The sequence below is a fragment of the Numenius arquata genome, chromosome 11, assembly GCF_964106895.1.
Source record: "Numenius arquata chromosome 11, bNumArq3.hap1.1, whole genome shotgun sequence".
Lineage (NCBI taxonomy): Eukaryota > Metazoa > Chordata > Aves > Charadriiformes > Scolopacidae > Numenius > Numenius arquata.
The window spans coordinates 21,889,047-21,903,487 of NC_133586.1; positions in this window are offsets into that span (position 1 = coordinate 21,889,047).

A 14,441-nucleotide genomic window follows, 5' to 3' on the forward strand; every position below is an offset into this window, starting at 1 on the left:
CCTACCTGGAGGCACCAAAGCAGCCATGGGTGCACCGTTGGCTCTGGCAGGGACACCTGCACCCAGCTGTGTAGGGGAAGCCCCCAATTACAGCCAGCCCATGGGGAGGTTTTCTACCTTCACAACATCGCTCTGTTGATTTCCACCAGGTAAAACCAAACCATTCTATTGCCAAACCCCAGCAATGTGCACTGGCAGCCGAGAAAGCCCCCCGCATCCTGGGCTGCATCCCCAGCAGCGTGGCCAGCGGGGTGAGGGGGGGGATTCTGCCCCTCTGCTCCGCTCTGGGGAGACCCCTCCGCCCAGTGCTGCCTCCAACACCAGAAGAACATGGACCTGTTGGAGCGGGGCCAGAGGGGGCCACAGAGATGCTGGGAGGGCTGAAGCCCCTCTGCTGTGAGGACAGGCTGAGAGAGTTGGGGGGTTCAGCCTGGAGAAGAGAAGGCCCTGGGGAGACCTTGGAGCCCCTTCCAGTCCCTCAAGGGGCTCCAGGAAAGCTGGGGAGGGACTCTGGATCAGGGAGGGGAGCCATAGGAGGAGGGGGAAGGGTTTGACACTGGAAGAGGGGAGATGGAGATGAGATGTGGGGAAGAACTTCTTTGCTGTGAGGGTGGTGAGACCCTGGCCCAGGTTGCCCAGAGAAGCTGTGGCTGCCTCATCCCTGGAGGGGTTCAAGGCCAGGTTGGTTGGGGCTTTGAGCAACCTGGTCTGGTGGGAGGTGTCCCTGCCCAGGGCAGGGGGGTGGAACTCGTTGATCTTTAAGGCCCATTCCAAAGCAAATCATTCTATGATTTCCCCCACCTCCCACACATTCCCTTCCACCAAGACACCATAATGATTAACCACATCCAACTCGGCAGCACCCAGGGACGAAACAACCCAAACACCAGCCCTCCCTGGCTCTGCTCGTTACCCCCAACTGCCAAATAACACCCTAAAATAACACAAACTCACTATTCCCTTGTGCAAATTTGTATTTTTTTTTAATCTTAATGCAGGCATCAAGGGTTTCCAAGCCCAGAAGGGGTGACCCGAGGTGGTTTGGCTGTCCCGGCATCAGCAGATGGCAGCCTCGGCAGCCTAAAAACCACCCACCGCTGTCTCACTCATCCATGCAGCATCGGCCGGGGGTCTCAGCATCCCCCTGGGGGGGGGTGTCTCAGCCACCCCACTCAAGGGTCACAGCCCCCTCCCGGGGGTCCCAACCCAACACACACGCCGGGTACCCTGCGGGCTTCACTCATGGATGGCAGGAGATGGAATTAATTAGAGAGGCAGAGTGGATAATAACATGTTTTTTAAAGCGTGTTGTTTGCAGCAGACTTCTCTGGAGTGGGTTATTTATAGGATGTGTCTATAACCCAAATAAAGCAGCTGAATTCCACCACGTTGCTCCAGGGGGTGATGCTGGCTGGGCCCTTGGGGGTGCAGACCCCCCCACTGATGCTCCCCAGGCACCCCCCAACCCCTCCGCAGGTGCTCAGTGAGAAGCAAGTCACCAGCTCAAGGACCCATCTCCTTCTCAGTAGTAACACTGATTAAACGAGCCGGTTTAACGAGCAGACCCTCGTTAGGGCACTGCAGCTCCCCCCTCCGTGCCTGATCCCTCCCTGTAGGACCCGGAGGAGGAGGAGTATGAGATGCTTGCTGCAAAGCTGGACCAGCTGCTTCATGGCTTCATCCAACCGGCAGCAGGAAGCAGGACCATGTCCTGAGCAGGGTAGAGACAGGGCAAAGCTGTCTCCCAGCTCCAGTTGTCCCAGCCCCAGTCCAGTTGGGAACTGGGAGCGGGGGTGTCTCAGACAACCCCAGCCCCTGCTGACCCCAAAGGGAACCTGGCATCAGCTGGCAGGGATGCTACAGCCACCTTCCCACACCAGGAGCAATGAACCTCCTCCCACCACCCTCTTCTTCTTCATGGTGGTCTTCTTCCTCCTCCTCTTCACCCTTTATTCCCTCTGGGTCTCAGGTATTTAATATTTGCCCCAGATTTAACCCATCGCCACCCTCCTACCTGCAGCTGCCCAGCCTCTCCTGGATGGGCTGGGACAGCGGTGGCAGTCACCACCAACAGAGGATTGTCCCCAGACCTTGCCAGGACAGTGTGTGTCTGCAACAGGGTTCCCTAAACCCCTCATTTAATTCACCAGATGCAGTCAACGGTAGGGCTGTGGCCATCCTCCCCCCTGTGCCTCAGTTTCCCTCCCCCCCCAACTTGCCTGCTCCAAAACCCGCAGCGGGAAGCTGAGCCGATAGCAGGAAGGATAAATAAACCCCGACATGTCCCCCTGCCTTTCCCACAGCCGCTTTAAAAGGAGAAACACCACCCACAGCCATGACAAATGTCTTTGTCTGGCTCACAAGTGGAATAGCTAACACCCAGAGAGCGGCTGCTGCTTATGCTCTGGAGTGGTAGGTGTATAAATATATAGTGAATAAAATGAATAGTTTTGTTTGTTCTGCTCTTATCTAATTTAATAGCTTCTGGGTGAGCAATTACTCTCTGTAACAAGAGCAAATAAGCAGCATTAGCGTAATTGGTTGAGTATTACTCTGCTTTATGCTATATAATGCAACATTAGGACCTCAGCACTTACTCTTAAAAGAAGGTTTTCTGCTCTGGTCAAGGCTGGAGGGATGCTTGGTGTGGGTTAGCCCTAGTTTTACCAGCGAAACCCCAAATCCAGCTCCTTTTTGCCATTCCCGCCTAGGGAGAACTGCTTTCCTTTCCCTAATATTTGCTGCAGAAGATCTGCAGGATGAAATGCCTCCTGGAGGAAGGGGTGGGAGGTCTCGCTGTGGGTATGGATGGGTCTCACTGTGACTCTCATCCTCTCCCCCAGCCAAAACAAGGCTGAAGCTGAACTGGGCAGCTTGAAAAAACCTCAGCCCTGCACATGGCTGGGTTTAAAAGAGAGAAGGAAAAAAAAATAAAATTCAACTGTCAAGAAAGCAAGAGAAATCAGCCCATCATCTTCAGCTGGACCAGCAATGTACATGGGTTTAAATGGTCATTAATGCATCCCTTCCTGCTTGGAATCATATCTGGGTTAATGTCCTTGCCGGCGCACTCTGTGATGGACATCTCCATTAGGAACAATTGAAAAAACGACAAGAACTGTCTGGCGGGGGGCGGGGGGGGAGGGGAGGGAGGGAAAAGAGAGAGAAATTGGCTTTTTTGGTTGGGGAGAGGTGGAAATTTCATCTGAATCTGCTTATTTGCTTTGTTGCTGGTGAGGAAGTGGAAGCGGCAGCTCCGGATCCATGCGTGTACAGAGAAGGAATTGGGAAACGGGAGCTAGAAAAGCCCAAATCACAACAGTTTGGGGTTTTTTCCTGGGGAGAGGGGAGGGACACAAGCACCTTTTTTTCTCCAGCAACCCCAAATCCTTCTCCCCACACCTCTTGGGAGCTGCCGCATCTTTGCCGCATGGAGAAGATCTTACCTCCAGCTGTTCATCCCTGGGGAGCAGAAGTAAAGCCCAATTCTTCCAGCTGCCCCCTGTTCCCCTTTGAAACTGTCTCAGCAGCTCCCAGTATATCCAGCTGGCCTCACTGGTCTTGGAGGAAGGAACCAGAAAGCTGGAGGGCTCTTGCCCCAGCTGTGCCTCAGTTTCCCTCTCTGTGGAAAAGAGAGGGGGAGGAGAAGGGGACATTGGGGACACCTTGAGTTGTCCCAGAGGGAACGGAATGTAGCATCCATGAGGTCCCTTTGGCCACATCCCCTCTCTAGGTACTAAGAACCCTCAGCCACTCCCATCCCATCCCAAGGACCCTCTTCTATGCACAGAGGATGGGCTAAGCCTGACCATAGACACGGTGTCACCCCTGGAGAGAAAGAACCAAGCCAACCCCTGTATTTGATGCCCCCCCAAGCTCCCCCCATGACTGCCCTGCCCCTCGTTAAGGAAGGGTGAATAAAATCATGGATGATGAGGAGCTGGGAAGGCTGGTTTAACCCAGTTGCAGCATCCAACTACAGGAGGGGTGGCATGTCCCCAGGTCCTATAGCAAGAGGAAGGTGGTTTGTAAGCAGATGCATTGCTCTGCAAAGGGCTGGGCGGAGCAAACTGGTGAAAACTGGTCCCCAGCAGCATTCTGATACAGTCCTGGAGATGCAGAGGTCGAGCACGAGGAATTGCTGGTGTTTTGCCCCCATGGCGAAAGGTCAGCCTCAGGTGCAGAGAGACATGAACTTGTGGCTCCTGTCACCCGCGCTGGGAGCAGGCACTCCGGGGGACCCAGAGAAAGCCACCTCCTCCCCCAAAACGACGGCACCCCACAAAGCGAGGCCTTTTGCGAGCAAAAGGCTCGTCCCCTTTAAACGGTTTAGCAGAGTGAGCTCCCAGCTGGTACAAGGCTGATTATCAATATGCTCTCATTTATCCCGCAAAAGCCGCCTGATGCTGGGAAGCCACATGCCCGCCCGTGCCACGGCGTCTAAACCCAGCCCAGAATAGCATCAGCCCCAAATCGGCTTCACGCTCATTGACTAACCTTGTTAATCCCACAGAGAAAAAACAAAACAAAACAAAAGAAACAACAAAAAAAAAAACCAACCCAAAACCCACAAAACCCCACAACCCAGGAGGTCGGGGAATTTCTGCTGCAAGCCCAAAGCCGGCTTCGTTTCAATAAAAGCAATTTATACTTTAGATATATACTTTCTATATACTTTATATATATTATATACTTTAAATATAAATTATACAATTTATACTAAAGACCCAGAAGCATCCGACGAGGCCGGCAGAAAGAGGGTTGAAGCAGCCAGAAGGATGAGCTGGGGTTTGCCGGATGGGATGCTGCGGGGAGCCGGGACAGCATGGATCCATCGCAGACCGGATGGATGCAGAAATCACTTTGTTCAGGTTAAGAAAGGCAAGGTTTGCAGAGAGAGGGGTGGGAATAGCTAAATAAGGGGTAGAACGGGGGAAAATACATAATCCAGAGCAAGGAAATCAGGTTTCAGGTATGGAGCGGGGATTTCAGCAGCAAACTTCTGGCAAGGAGAGGGATTGGGAGCATTCCAGACCTGGGGTAACACTTCTCCCAGCTGAGAGCATCCTGCTGTGTTTGTCCAGATGCTGAACTGCCCTCAATGATGGCAAATCACCCCAAAATGTGGCTCGCACCCCATTATCCATCCTGTAGAGCCCACCGGCTCTTGGGGTTTTCCCAGAGCAACCTGTCTGCCCCTTCTCGTGCTGGAGGAAAATGCCATCGTGACCTTCTCCAACCACGAAGCTCATCCATGCCATCATGCTCCTTCCCTTCCATCCCGCCCCGGCTGCAGGGAGCCCCCTCCCCATGGCCCGGCTGTGGGGACCCCCCCAAGGAATATGTGGTCTCCTCGCTGCTGCGGCCCCAGGGAAATCAAGGCAGCTCTTTCTCCAGCGCTGCACCAAGGCAGTCAATCACTTGCAGCGCATGAACACTTAAAATGCCTCTCGGGGCTGGAGAAAAACCTGCTGCTGAGATGTTTTTGATCTTCCCCCCTCCCTCCTTCCCCAAGTCCCCAGCTCAGGCTTTGCTGCCTCCTCTCCAGGCACGGCGATGTCTCCCCTGGCATCTGCCAACACTGGGAGGCTGCACGGGAGTGGGACAGCAAGCACAGACATGGGGACAAGCCAAAACAACCCAGTGCCACCCTGCAAAGTCTCAACTCAGGGCCAGGGCCACCAGGAGAGGATCAGCACCCATCTCAGGGATCAGATGAGGGAGAACCAGCAGCCTCCTCCGCTCCTGCCCGACACAGACGGAATTTGCTTCTGCAGCAGAAAAGGAGCCAGCAAACGCCAGACCCATCTCCATGCACTGGGTCCCACCACCATCTCCAGTGGGTTCCACCTTCCCACCCTCCTGGTGAAACCAGAGGCAGCATTGCCCATGGCAAAGCAACCTCTTGAACCCAGTACAGGAGGTGAAGCATCACCCAGGGACTCGTTCCCCTACTCCCCAGCTCGGGTGACATCCCCCCGTGATGGAGCTGCTCATTCTTCCTCACCAGCATCCCAGGAGGGGGGAAAAAATTACAACCCCAAAACCAAATCCTGCTGCACGTAACGTGCTCTGACATGGAAAGGAAAGAGGAGGAGGAGAAAGTGAGGCAGCGAGGCTGGGGAAGCATAATCTTGTTAAAAATCTCAGCAGGGACGCGGCGTAATTAATCCTAAGAAATTCATCGCGGAACAATCCCTTGGTCGGTCGGGGATAAATCAGGAGCCGGTGCCCACGGCATCATCAGGAGGCCTTAGCAGGTACCTCCACGTACCTTACGGCCAGCGAAGCAGGATGAATCCTCCCCTTTCTGCTGCTGCTGGGGTTGCTGTGGCCACCAAGGAGGTGGCTGCTTGTGAAGGAGAAGGGGTTTTGCCAGGTTATCTGGTGGCAAAAGGGGACAGGGGCCCAGAAGGCTCCCGGGTACCCAACTCCCCCCCCCCCCCCCAAGCTGAGACGAGGAGCGGGATGGGGATGCTCAGGCGGACACGGGCAGCCCTCCTCCTCCACAATGACATTTAGGAAAACAAGGCTGAGGTCTTCACAGATTTTAGCAACCCGGTGACATACCTCAAGTAAATAAATACAGGCTGATTTGCTCTGAATTTTTGCAGGGATCACCTTTTTATCCCTCGTTTTACAGAAATGCCGTCACAAGCTAAGACCTGGCTGCATTGTTTGGCCTTCCCCATCTCTCCTCACCTTCACCACAAGCAGTGCATTCCCTCCACAAGACAATTTTTGCCTTAATGAATCTAAAATAGATGCCCCATCCATTAAAAACCTGTCCTCTTGCTGTTGGAGAACAAGGTTTGGCTTAAAACACATAGGGATAAACGTGCTTCCGTGTCTCATGCAGGTGGAGAGGGATGTCTAGGCTTCATCATCACACTATGCCTTTTAAGACGTCCCAGACCAACAAAACAATAATGAAACACCCTCAACTCTGCCAGCTCTGCCTTGCCAGAGCCTGGGAACCACTACTTTTAGCATCCTGGTTGGCCCTGGACTGGCTTTGGGTACCACCAGCATCCCAACGCCCTTCCCAGCACGGAAGGGCTTTCCTCCCCGGAGGTTTTCCCAACATCCCTCCTCCCCACCTCGCCTTATCTCCTAAATGAGGTGTGTCAGACAGCATTAGCTCAGCCTTCCCCTGATCCCTGCCCAGGGACCATCCCTTGCAAAACAAATCGCTCCATGTCAGCAGAAGTGTCTGGAGTGATAAAAGCCCTTCAGAGGCAGCTCCGTATGACTGGCCACTGGACGCTCCCAAACTTATTAGGACCTTGACTATATCAGCAGATTTTCTGCTACACCTGCTGGCCTGGCTGAGGGTGGATGAATTCCTGGAGCCTTTTTCTTCTCCTTCTTTAACCCTCATGGAGGTTTAGGGCCCTTTGTCATCTTCTCAGAAAGGCACAAGCTGTCAAAGTCCAACCCTTCCTTGCTCCACAACAACGTGCACGGTGGCTGCTTGCCTCAGTTTCCCCACCTGTAAAAAAATAATAAGAATTCTTAGCGGTTTGGGATCTATTTATCCATTTCCCACATCCTTGGTGCTGGCATGACCCACCTGACCACAGGAAGACAGAAAAATCAGGAAGGCTCCTGTGCTCAGAGGAGGCTCCCTGGATGGGGATTTCCATATCCACAGCCAAACACTGGTGCCTCCTCCATCACAGCTGGTACCTCCAACCAGGGGCCATGGAGTCCCTCACACTGAATGGTGAGACATCAGACGCTGGGCTGGCATCAAGATGGTCCCTGGGGAAGATGGGATAGTTGGGATGATGGAAGCAAAATGCACCCATGGCTGGAGACTAGATGAAATCGCATCATTTGCTCCACATAGGGAGGACCAGTACCCCCAGTTGGTGGAGGCTGGAGCAAGAGAGCAGAATCAGTGTTGGTGCATCAGGGGTCCCCATTTCAGCCTTGTCCACACCAATCCCTCCGTGCCATGAGGTCAGATCCAGTATCTCCAATGGAAAGACTTCAACAGCTGAGTGTGGCAACTCAAGCACATACCTTTATTACAAGGCACCACACTGGCTTCCAGTGCTTTGCCAGGGTGAAGAAGTCCATCAGCATGGCCAGCACATGGGGGACAGCAGAAGAAGGGGTGACAGGATGGACTTTCCCCCCCACCCCCAAGATCCCACCTTGTCCACGTGTTCAACCAGGAGCTGGTGGACAGCACAGGCTGGGGAGATCAGCTCCTCCGCATCCAGGTCAACCAGGTTCCCACAGACCTGGCTGGAGGAGGAAAAAGAGGAAAGAAGAGAAAAGCCAGGAAGCAGTGACAACCCATCCCCCTGCACTGTGATCCCCATTCAGTCCTTGTTTGCATTTGCAATTCAATGGAGAAGGGCTTTTTCCTTTGTTTTTCCTTTTCCTTCCTTCCTTCCTCCCTCTCCTACCCCAGCTTTTTTTTTTTACCCTGAAGGTTTGGGGTCCCTACACTTTGGTTTTGATGCTTTCCTTAAAAAAAAAAAAAAAAAGAGAATTTACAGTTCAGGGACCTGCTGAGCCACAGATGCTTCTGAAGAGGTGATCCTGCATCAGCCGGAGCATAATGAGAATAAACACTTGCGGCATGGGCTTCATCGAGACGGGCGAGCGTGGGGGGAGAGTCTGTGCAAATATTAATTGAGATAATCAAATCCACCAAGAGCAGAAGGACATGGACCTGTTGGAGCAGGGCCAGAGGAGGCCACAGAGACCCTGGGAGGGCTGGAGCCCCTCTGCTGTGAGGACAGGTTGAGAGAGTTGGGGGGTTCAGCCTGGAGAAGAGAAGGCCCTGGGGAGACCTTAGAGCCCCTTCCAGTCCCTCAAGGGGCTCCAGGAAAGCTGGGGAGGGACTCTGGATCAGGGAGGGGAGTCATAGGAGGAGGGGGAAGGGTTTGACACTGGAAGAGGGGAGATGGAGATGAGATGTGGGGAAGAACTTCTTTGCTGTGAGGGTGGTGAGACCCTGGCCCAGGTTTCCCAGAGAAGCTGTGGCTGCCTCATCCCTGGAGGGGTTCAAGGCCAGGTTGGTTGGGGCTTTGAGCAACCTGGTCTGGTGGGAGGTGTCCCTGCCCAGGGCAGGGGGGTGGAACTCATTGATCTTTAAGGCCCATTCCAAAGCAAATCATTCTATGATTCTCAGAGTACCTAGGCAGGTGCAGGACAGGTAGTGATGACAAAGGATGGGACATTAACACACCGTCATGTCCCACAGCCTCCAGACATCTCAAATGACTTGAACACTTGTCGGAAGAAGAAGAAACCAGGGGGACCAGTGACTGAATAACTTGCAGGCCTTTTCCTTCTGAAAGTTGAAGAAAGCAAAGACAGAAGATACTGTAGTTCAAAGGCAAACAGGAACAGTTTTGAGCCATGAGGATGGGAGGTGAAAGCCAACCTACCCAGAGAAAAATCAGGTGGTTAGACCTGGAGGAGAGGGAACAATTTATGCCCAGACAGCATCAGCAGGATATGAGAAGGGCTGGCCTGTGGAAGGACAGCTCGGGAGAGCTTAACAGCTGCCGTTTCAGCTCTTTCTTCATGCAACTCACAGAGTAAAGGGGATAAATTTAGAAGGGCAAGTACAAAGGGCTAAGGTCTTCTAGAGTCTCACCATGGAGCCATCTCAGGAGAGCCAAGATGCGTAACCTCTGCCCAGTGGCCCTGACCCATGTCCTCAGAATATTTAGTGGGTTTAGGTGACGTCAATCGCTGTGCAAATATTTACTCTCCTTTGCTGGCAGCCTCTCAAAACGACCCTGCTGGATCTATGGGGTTGTTTTGTGCTGGATCTGTGGAGGTGCTGAGGAGGCTTGGGACTGGCCCAGGTGTTTTGCAAAGGTGGGATCCATAAATGCAACTGAGGTCTTCAGCATGATGAAGCTCTTCCCCACGGAAAGCAGGAATCCAGGGCAGGGAAAGCTCCCATGGCCCAGCTTGTTCATGGCCACAAAGCACAAAGCCCTGATAATAGAGGATTTGACCCCTTTATGACAGCTCCATCCCCTTCAGAGATCAGCACTGCCTGGGCAAGTTGGAATAGTCCCATCCAAACTGATGGTCATGGAGAGGTGACCGGGAGAAGGGACCATGCCTGGTGAGGGGCAGAGGGAAGCTGAAGGCTGTAGGCGGCTGTTTCCCACAGGGCAGGAGGACATCAGACCAGCAGCAGGACTTTAACCACCTGGACTGTTTGATCCAAGGGAGAAGCACCCAGAAACTTACTATTTTTTGGAGGAAGAACTAGAAGAGCCAATAGACCTCACATTCCTTCTTGACCAGGAGATGGAAGAGCAGGAGCATCTCACAAAAGCCTTGCTGGTACTGTGCCAAGAGAGAGGTCACCCAGACATGCTTGTTATACTGGAGGGTAGAGATGGCAGATGCCAATGGGAAAGGTCCTCATGGAAAAACCCCTTAGGGCCACATGGGACCTGCTGCCCCCCTGCCCGCTCTCCAGGCTCTGTGTTGCACACATAGCTCAGCAGAAGGATCTTCTCCAGCTGCTCCTTGTTTACCACTCGTCAGCCTCATCTCATGTGCAGCCTCCACAGGTCCAAGCCTGGAGGGAGGGAGAGACATCCACCCACGTTGGACATTCAGAGCAGGGTGTTTATACCAGGTGGCTTCACACCATCACACCCTGCACACATAAATACCTTCAGGGAAACAACTTTATGGGCAAAATGAGCTTGAGACAGGGCAAAGCTGATTTCCTTACCTGGAAAACTCAAAGGGGCTCCAAGACATCTCTCCTATCCTGATTTTGATCACAGATTTCCTCCTCATCCAAGAGTCCCACCACCCCTGCCACCCCAATTTTTGCCCGCACGCTTGCCTACGTCTACAAGAAGTTTTAGCTCTGAGCAACGTGCGTAACCCCATCACGTCCCCAGCTCTCTAAGCAGTTTGCTTCATGCAGTTGGAGAGCGATTTCTTCTTCACCTAGTCAGAAGAAAAAAAAAGGGAGCAAGGAGATGAATCTGGCTGAAGGCGTGACATTTTTCTAAGGTCTTCTCCAGCCAGATGCAGCATCTTTCAATTCCAAAGCAGCATGTTTGTCACAGCAAGGCACTTGAAAAAAAAAAACAAAAAAAACCACCAACCCCAAACCTTACCTTCTTGCTTCGTCTGGGTTGATTTATGCAGGTTACATTGATTTGTAACATGAATTTTGCAAGATCATTTAATATTCCTTTTGTTGTACAACTTGGAGAAGCCTAAGTGGGAATCTGAATATAATAACGCTCTTCACTGAAGGAAGCTCCTTTCATCCACCAAAAAAAAAAAAAATGGGGCCCGGAGGTTCTCTCCCAGCTCCCAGCTTCTCTCTAATGACATCTCCACCTCTTGCCTTTCCACATACAATTCCCTCTCCCTGGGTCATTTGACCCATTGTTGCAAAGCTGATGGCACCAGTGGATGCTGTAGCCAGTGCCAGACCCAGCAGTCAAACGCTGCAGCTCACGGTGAGAAAAAGAGGTGGGAAAACGCCATAAATTGGAGCGGCTGTGGGGATTTTAAGGTGTTCAGAAATACAATGACATGTGCTGGGGCTGGGCCAGCCAGGGGTTAGCATCAGGGTGGGTTGCCATCCCTCAGCCTGCTCCAGCCGTGGGCAAAGACACCCATCCCAGTATCTCAACTGGGTAAAAACCCAGCATCATTAGCCCCGGTCCTGCTGCAGCTGATGGAGAGGAGGGAGGATTTCATTGCAGCCTCTCTCTCCAGTCCCAGCACAGTTTCAAAAGCAGCTGAAGGTGACGCAGGACCTTCATATAGTCTTTGGTGGCCTTGAACCCATCCTTCCTGCAAGGACCAGTTGCCAGCCAGATCAAGGAGCTGGCCAGGCTTGCATCTAGCTCTGTGCACATCTCCAGGGTTAGTCGTCCTGCAGATGGCTGGACAATGAAACTCAAGTCACTGTAACCCCACCGGGGACCCCACAGTCCCCTCCCCACTGCCATCGGCACTTACTGATGGAGCCGCAGACATAGGAGAAACCTCTCTGTTATGTCTCCAGCAGAAGCTGGATGTTGTGGCTGAAAAACTATCCTAAGTCTTGGACAAAAATATGATTTTTTTTATTGATTTTTTTCCCTGTTTCAGACAGAGACAGGTGTGCAGAATGGAGGGGGATGGGCTAACAGACAGACATACCTCCAAGCGCTGTTGACCACGAGCATCTCATCTTGGGAGCAGCCCAATGAGGAATTTCCACACCTCTGGCTGCACAGAGAATGCCAGACCCTGGGGATGAGAACACGACACCACAGGCATCAAATCCGTGTCCCCAGGGGTGGCTTTGTGGCCATTGTCTGCTCTTGTGGCCCAACAAACCCTCATAAAGGTGTCAATGTCCCAAAACACTCTACTTGGATAAGTGGCTTCAGGGTTTCCTGCTAAAGCAGCCCCAATTTACAAGTCCTTTTAAACCCAAACAGTACAGCAGAGGAGTTTTTCAGCCCAGATTTGCCTATTCCCAGGTGCACTGGGGCTCCCTGGTGTCAGGAGAAGGGAGGGGGCTCGGACAGTGGCTGCACCCCCTCACACAGGGTGGGATGCTCAGCACTTTTGCAGGATCAACCCCAGGTTGTGGCCCCTCTTGGATAACACAACTCCATTTCCAAGGAGGCAGGAGCATCCTCTCTCCCACCTCCCCATCCCCTGGGTCCCACAGATGTAGCTCCCTACACCAGCTAGACAGGGTCTAAGGAGCCACCCTGCCAAAAAGCAACCAACTCCAGCCCCCGTGCCACCAGCAAGCCAGCCCTGACCTCCCTAGATGCTTTCCAGACACTGCCTTTAAGCCCAGGAAGGAAAATTTCTCACTACCAGCCCGGCGAGGGGGGAGCAGACTGTTTTCGCAGCTCTCTGCGAGTGTGACAAGGTGTCCGGGTTCGTCTCAGAGCTCTCCTGGCTGCTTTCAGGGGAAATGAAAAGCTGTTTTTAGAGGCTTAAAAAGACGGAATAAAAAAAAAAAAAAAAAAAAGGTGTTTCGCCATAAGAATCAATTCTCCCTCACTGGGCAAAGCTGACTAATTTGTAAACTGCGAGAAAAGAATAAAAAGAAGCCAGCAAGAGAGAAATGCCAGATGAGGATAAGCGCAGAGCATTACTAGGCAAAGGGATGCTGGTTCCTCAAAGACTTCTCTGTTCTCCTAGAAAAATAGGGAGGAGAAAGGAAACTTTCTGGGGGTGGTTTCCCCTTCACATGCCACCCAGGTGGGACCTCTCCTGAGGTTGGGGACCCACTGGAGCCACCTTCTCTGCCGCTGAGCCTGCTCACCCTATTGATGAGCATTTTTTTTGGCTCTCCACAAGCAAGAGGAGAGCAGGGTCAGCCAGGCAAGGGTAGCAAGAGCTCCCCTGGGTTAACACCATCCTAAGGCTCATAAACCACATCAGCAACCTACTTGGCTTTGACACAGCTCCTATTGACCCCGTACCGCAACTCCCTTGGAGGGAAAAAGCAGCACTGAGTCCACATCACCCCATTTAATTCCAACCCAAGCCTGCTTTTAGCGGAGGATAAAAAGGCAAGTGCAGCATGGGTTAGCATTGCTAATTAGAAACAACCAGAGAGGAAGAATTAAGGGAATGAAAACCAGGAGAGGAAACGGTATCGGAATCTGAAAATTCTGCATCCAGCAGAAGAAACACTGAATAACGTGATTCCTGGGGTCCAAAGGCAGGTCCAGCAGGAAGGGCTGTGCAGGCGGCAGGGCGCGGGAACACCACCCATGCTGCTGCCCACTCTTTGAAGGGAGGGGAAATTTTTTTTTTTTTTAAACCCAGGACCAAACCAAAGAGAAACAAGAGTGAATTTGTGCTTCTTGTATCTCCTTACAAAAGGGTGGGCTTCAATAGAAATTTGGCCGTCCTGGGAGCAAACAGGCCATGTCCTCATCACCAGCACCCACGTGGCAGTTCTGTCACCCTGGGGCTATGGGGCTAGAGAAAATCCAGGTTGGCTCCAGATAAGCCAGGTCAAGGTGTATTTCTAAACCAGGAGACCTAAACTGGAACATACGCAAGACCCTGAGCGATGCCAGCTTGGCAAACAAGTCAGAGATGCCTGACACTTTTCAGATCGTGTCTCCAAAAGACCTTTATGGCTTGTTTCAATCTCCCTGTGCATATACAGTCAGGCTTCCATCTCCAAGGAAATCCTCCAGGCTGGAAATAGCACCTGGGGGAGTGTTATGAAGAGGAATGGTGTAGACTTGCCCAGTTTTTACTCCTCTCCAAGTGGAGTAAAAGGCAGGGACCAGGAGGGCTGCCCAGACCTGGGGAGCCCTGTGTACCATCATGGAGGAGGAGGAGGGATGAGCTGAGAGATGTTGGTTTGGAAGGAGGCACTCACTGTCTCCCAGCTCTGCAGTGATGCTGAGGCAGCACCTACTTAATAAGAGGAGAAGAGGGATGAGGAC